At 37.8% G+C, this 4951-nt stretch overlaps 1 protein-coding gene and 1 pseudogene across 1 annotated transcript in view; both read left to right on the top strand.

The window, feature by feature from the left end:
* CD38 (CD38 molecule) overlaps positions 1 to 4951 on the top strand; it is a 135144-nt gene that overhangs the window by 691 nt on the left and 129502 nt on the right. The window lies entirely within an intron of this gene.
* Positions 3367 to 4951, top strand: part of LOC138151196 (large ribosomal subunit protein eL36-like) — a 2233-nt pseudogene continuing 648 nt past the window's right edge.

Here is a 4951-nt window from a genome sequence, read left to right as displayed (position 1 = left end):
ATTAGGTCTCTGTCCCCCCCACTCCCCCTTCTATGCTGTCATCTTGGCTCCACCCTGTCTTTTTTTTTTTTTAATCCTTCACTTAGGAAGAATACACACTCAGGTGGGTACAGAAATTTCTTTTTTTTATATTTCTAAAAATATTTATTAATTTTATTTATACAAATAAATTCTATCCCTCTGGGCTAGTTGTTTGTTGTTTCTCCAGAGTGTGCTGGGAGGTGTTTGCTCTTCACTGAGGCCGAACTTTAGCCACAGGAGGTGGGGTGTTTCCTTGGGGCTTCTCCAATTGTCCTAAAAAGATAACTGCTTTACCTGGTATTTATTTCTACTGCTCTGAGGCTTTGAACTGTTTTTTTTTTAAATTCTTTATTTTTAAATTAAATTTTATGTTTATTTTTAGTTTACATCATTCATTTCCACAAGATTTTGAGTTACAAATTTTCTCCCTGTCTTTCCCCTACCTACCACCCCCAAAACAGTGATCCCACTGTATATACCCTCCCCCAATCTGCTCTCTCCTATATCCTCCCCCATCCCCATTCTGACTTTCCAGTAGGGCAAGATGGATCTCTATACCCCAGTGCCTGTATATCTTATTTCCCAGTTGCATGTAAAAAAAAAAAATATATATATATGTATATATATATATATTTTAAACATTTGATTTTAAAACTTTGGATTCCAGATTCTCTCCCTTCCTCCCCCATCACCCACCCTTACTGGGAAGATAAGCAATTTTTAAAAATTATAGTTTATTTTTATTATTTTTTATATTTTAGTTTACATCATTCATTTCCACAAGATTTTGTGTTACAATTTTTCTCCCCATTTTCCCCCTACCCACAACCCCAAAACAGCGATCCCACTGAATATCCCCTCCCCGATCTGCTCTCTCCTATATCTTCCCCCATCTCCCCTCTGACTTTCCAGTAGGGCATGGTGGATCTCTATGCCCCACTGGCTGTATATCTTATTTCCCAGTTGCATGTAAAATAATAATGATTTTATATATATATATATATTCAAACCTTTGAATTCCAGATTCTTTCCCTACTTCCCTTGTCACCCACCCTTATTGGGAAGATAAGCAATTTAATATAGGTTGTACATATGTAGCTATGCAAAACATTTCCATAGTGGATATATTGTAAAAGACTGACTATTTTCCTCCATCTTATCCTGCCCCCCACTTGTTCTATTCTCTACTTTGACCTTGTCCCTTTTCAAAAGTGAGTGCTTCCAACTTCCCTCCCCCCCCCCAACCTGCCCTCCCCTCCATCATCCCTTGTCTCATCCCTTTCCCCCTTACTCTCCTGTAGGGTGAGATACCCTATTTAGTGTATATGTCATTCCCTCCCTAAGCCAAATTCAATGAGAGTAAGGTTTACCCATACCCTTTTGCCTTCCTGTTCTTCCCCTCCATTGTTACAGTTTTCCCTTGCCTCTTCTATATGGGATAATTTATACCATTCTGTCTCTCCCCATCTCCTCTCATCTCTCACCTCTCAATTTCACCTTTTAAGTATCATCCCTTCCCATTCAACTGGTCCTGTGCCCTCTGTCTATGTATACCTGTACACATATATACACACTCACATATGTATTCATATGCTCATATACCCTCCTATATAGACATATGTATATATGTATACATATATATTTATATTCTCTTCAAGTATTCTCATACTGAGAAAAGTTTCATAAGTTACAATTATCTTTTTTCCATGTAATAATGTAAATAGTTCAACTTTGATGAGTTTCTTATGATTTCTTTTCCCTGTTTACCTTCTCATGCTTCTCTTGCTTCTTGTATCTGAATGTCAAATTTTCTATTCAACTCTGGTTTTTTCATCAAGAATGCTTGAAAGTCCTCTGTTTCATTGAATAATCATATTTTCCCCTGAAACATGATGCTCAGTTTTGCTGGGTAGGTGATTCTTGATTTTAATCCCAGCTCCTCTGACCTCCAGAATATCATATTCCAAGCCCTTTGATCCCTCAATGTAGAAGCTGCCAGATCCTGTGTTATCCTGATTGTATTTCCACAATATTCAAATTGTTTCTTCTTGGCTGCTTGTAATATTTTCTCCTTGATCTGGGAACTCCAGAACCTGGCTATAATATTCCTAGGAGTTTTCTTTTTGGGTCTTTTTCAGGAGGTGATTGGTGGATTCTTTCAACCTCTATTTTGCCCTCTGGTTCTAAAATATCAGGGCAATTTTCCTTGAGAATTTCTTGAAGGATGGTTTCTAGGTACTTTTTTTGATGGCTTTCAGGTAGTGCAATAATTTTTGAATGAAGTCTTTTCAGCTTCCATTTACTCCCATCTAATTCTAAAGGAATGATTCTCTTCAGTGAGCTTTTGAGATTCTTTTTCCATCTGGCAAAATCGACTTTGTAAAAAAATGTCAGAGAAAATACAAGCAGAGAAATTAGCATAAAGACCAACATAAAGAACTCTGACTACCTATATGAAAGCAATATTGCTATACACTTTCTATATACCACTGGATAGAGAGAACATTTACATATCAACAGTTGGGGGATCTGAACATATAGCTACTCAAGAGTCTCAATTAGGAAATCAAATGATCCTTCTCATAAGCAAACTCCCAAAGCAAAATACCAACTCAGAGTATATATACACTTCTCAGAACCAGAAGGCATCACATCCTTCATGACTTAATGTCTAATTAGGTTAGTACCATAAGGTGTGAAAGCCTTCCTACAAGCAATCCTTCCTTAATCAAGCTTTTCTTTAAGCAAGTTCCTCCCCCAGTTGACTCTGGCTCTATGTGATTCAGGATATATCATAGCTGGGCACACAGGCCTATTAATGACTGGGGAAGATCTTATTACCCCATTCACATTGCAGGGACAAGTCTTTTGATACCACAAAAAGAACTGCTGTAATATTTTTGCACAAAAGGGTCCTTTTCTTGGGGTATAGGAGAATAGGCCAATTTGGAAGGATTGTAGTGCTTAAGGGGGAGTAAGGTGAAATACATCTGGAAAAACAAATTGGACATTGATTTTGAAGGAACTTCTATGTCCAATGACACCAAGACATAGCTATGCCTTAGTTAAGAAGAGAAGATTGACACAATACAGGAAACTTTTGCCCATTGAACCTTAGACATGTTCTTTGAACTTTTGTAATAGCCTATCTGTGAAGGTATGTTTATAAGAGGTAGAAAGTTCTCCTGCTGAATTGCTGGGAGAGAGAGCAAGAAAGAGAGAGAGAGAATAAATGCTTGTTAATTTTTTTTAAACCCAATAAGCCGGCCAAATTTGTCATTTCCTCCTATGGCCAGTATACTGACTTTGAAATGATCATAACTTAGCAAATTTTTATACTCTTTGATGAAACAGAATAATTCTCCAGAGCCTAAGCTGGTATCCCAGTGTAACTTCAAGGTTAGGGACAGATACTTTGGTATTTTCCTTAGTGCCCAGAAAAATGCTAAAACCAGAATGATTCCTACACAAATACTAGTTGATATTAAGGGGTGTTGAGAGGTTCTCCCTGCTCCATAGTAACTCCCTCATCAAGTCATAACTGAAATTGTTATCTTGGAGGGGGTAACATTAGGAATTTACTGGATATGGGTCACAACAGTTAAGGCAGAGCTGGTTTCAAATTCTGCCTCTGAAAATTAATACTTGTGTGATCTGGGATAGGTCACAACTTCTGTGAGTGTTAATTTCCTCATCTGCAAAAATGGGCACAATAATATCTAAATATCTAGAAGACTTCTTTGATAGGAGTGTCATAAGGACCAAATAAAAATATACATAAAGCACTTTGCAAGTCTTAGAGTGCAAAATAATTAAAAGATGTGGTTATTATGACTTTTTTCATATATGTAGCTATTTTGCAGAAGTTTTCATAACATGAAAGGTATGAATTTACTTTAAGGAATTTGTTTACTTTTTTTGTTTTTTTAAAGCAATCAGGGTTAAGTAACTTGCTCAAGGTTACACGGCCAGTTATTTCTGGGTGTGGTGTTAAGTATCTGAGCCCAGATTTGATCCCCAGGTCATCCCAACACTGGAGCCGGTGCTCTTACTCACTGTGCTACCTGGCCGACCCGAATTTGTTTACTTTTGACAAGTAGCCCTCACCCAGAAAATTTGGAAAAACCTTTACCGGACACCACCCAGTAGGTTGGAATAAATTCCCCTCGCAAGCACTAGTTTATAGAAAGGAAAATTGGACTACAGATTTCTTGGACTTTAGCAGCATTCTTCAATGAACCTGTTGTTTTGTATAGTCTCAGAGCAACAACTAAGAAGTGGTCACCTCCTAAAGCTCCTCATTGAGTACAGGAAAGTCTGACATTGTTCCCTTTGGAACACTTTCTGCAGTTTCCCATAGTTCACACAAGGTGGCATCAGGCATCACTCATAGACATCCCAGCCTTTGCCAGAATATTTTGGGGGTTTGGGTCATGGTGCTTTTCTCTGTCCAGTGCAGGCAGGAAGATCTCCATAACACTCCTGCCTATGAATAGAAACTATTTCCTGAATCACAGTTTTTGTACATTTAAGGCAGGGAGGAACATACCTTTTGCTATTGTAACCTCTCGTTCTCTCCTATTTAAAAGCTAGAGCAGCATGAGTGAGTGTAAGTGTAAATGAGTGAGTGAGCGTAAGTTCACATAGCCCAGTGCTATTCATGCATGCAAGCATACATGCATTTATTTTTTTCATTCTCCTGTTCCAATATCCCTCCAATACTCATGGGACTTGCAGACACTCCTTTCCTAATCTTCCCCCCCAAATCATTCAAATATAATATTTTTGAAACTGTGAACTTTTCTTTTTTCAGGTATATATTAAATTTAACAAGATAGTAACAAAATTTCTAGTTTGTGTCTCCTTGTATTTTAAAAATATTTTGTTGATACTCCTCCTTCCTCCTTCCCTCCCTCCTTCCTCCCTCCCT

Source organism: Petaurus breviceps, unplaced genomic scaffold, assembly GCF_028583685.1.
Source record: "Petaurus breviceps papuanus isolate PSGF00001 unplaced genomic scaffold, PetGlider_PUasm1.0 140, whole genome shotgun sequence".
Lineage (NCBI taxonomy): Eukaryota > Metazoa > Chordata > Mammalia > Diprotodontia > Petauridae > Petaurus > Petaurus breviceps.
The sequence above is the reverse complement of the archived record's forward strand: the minus strand, read 5'-3'. Positions and strand labels throughout refer to the sequence as shown.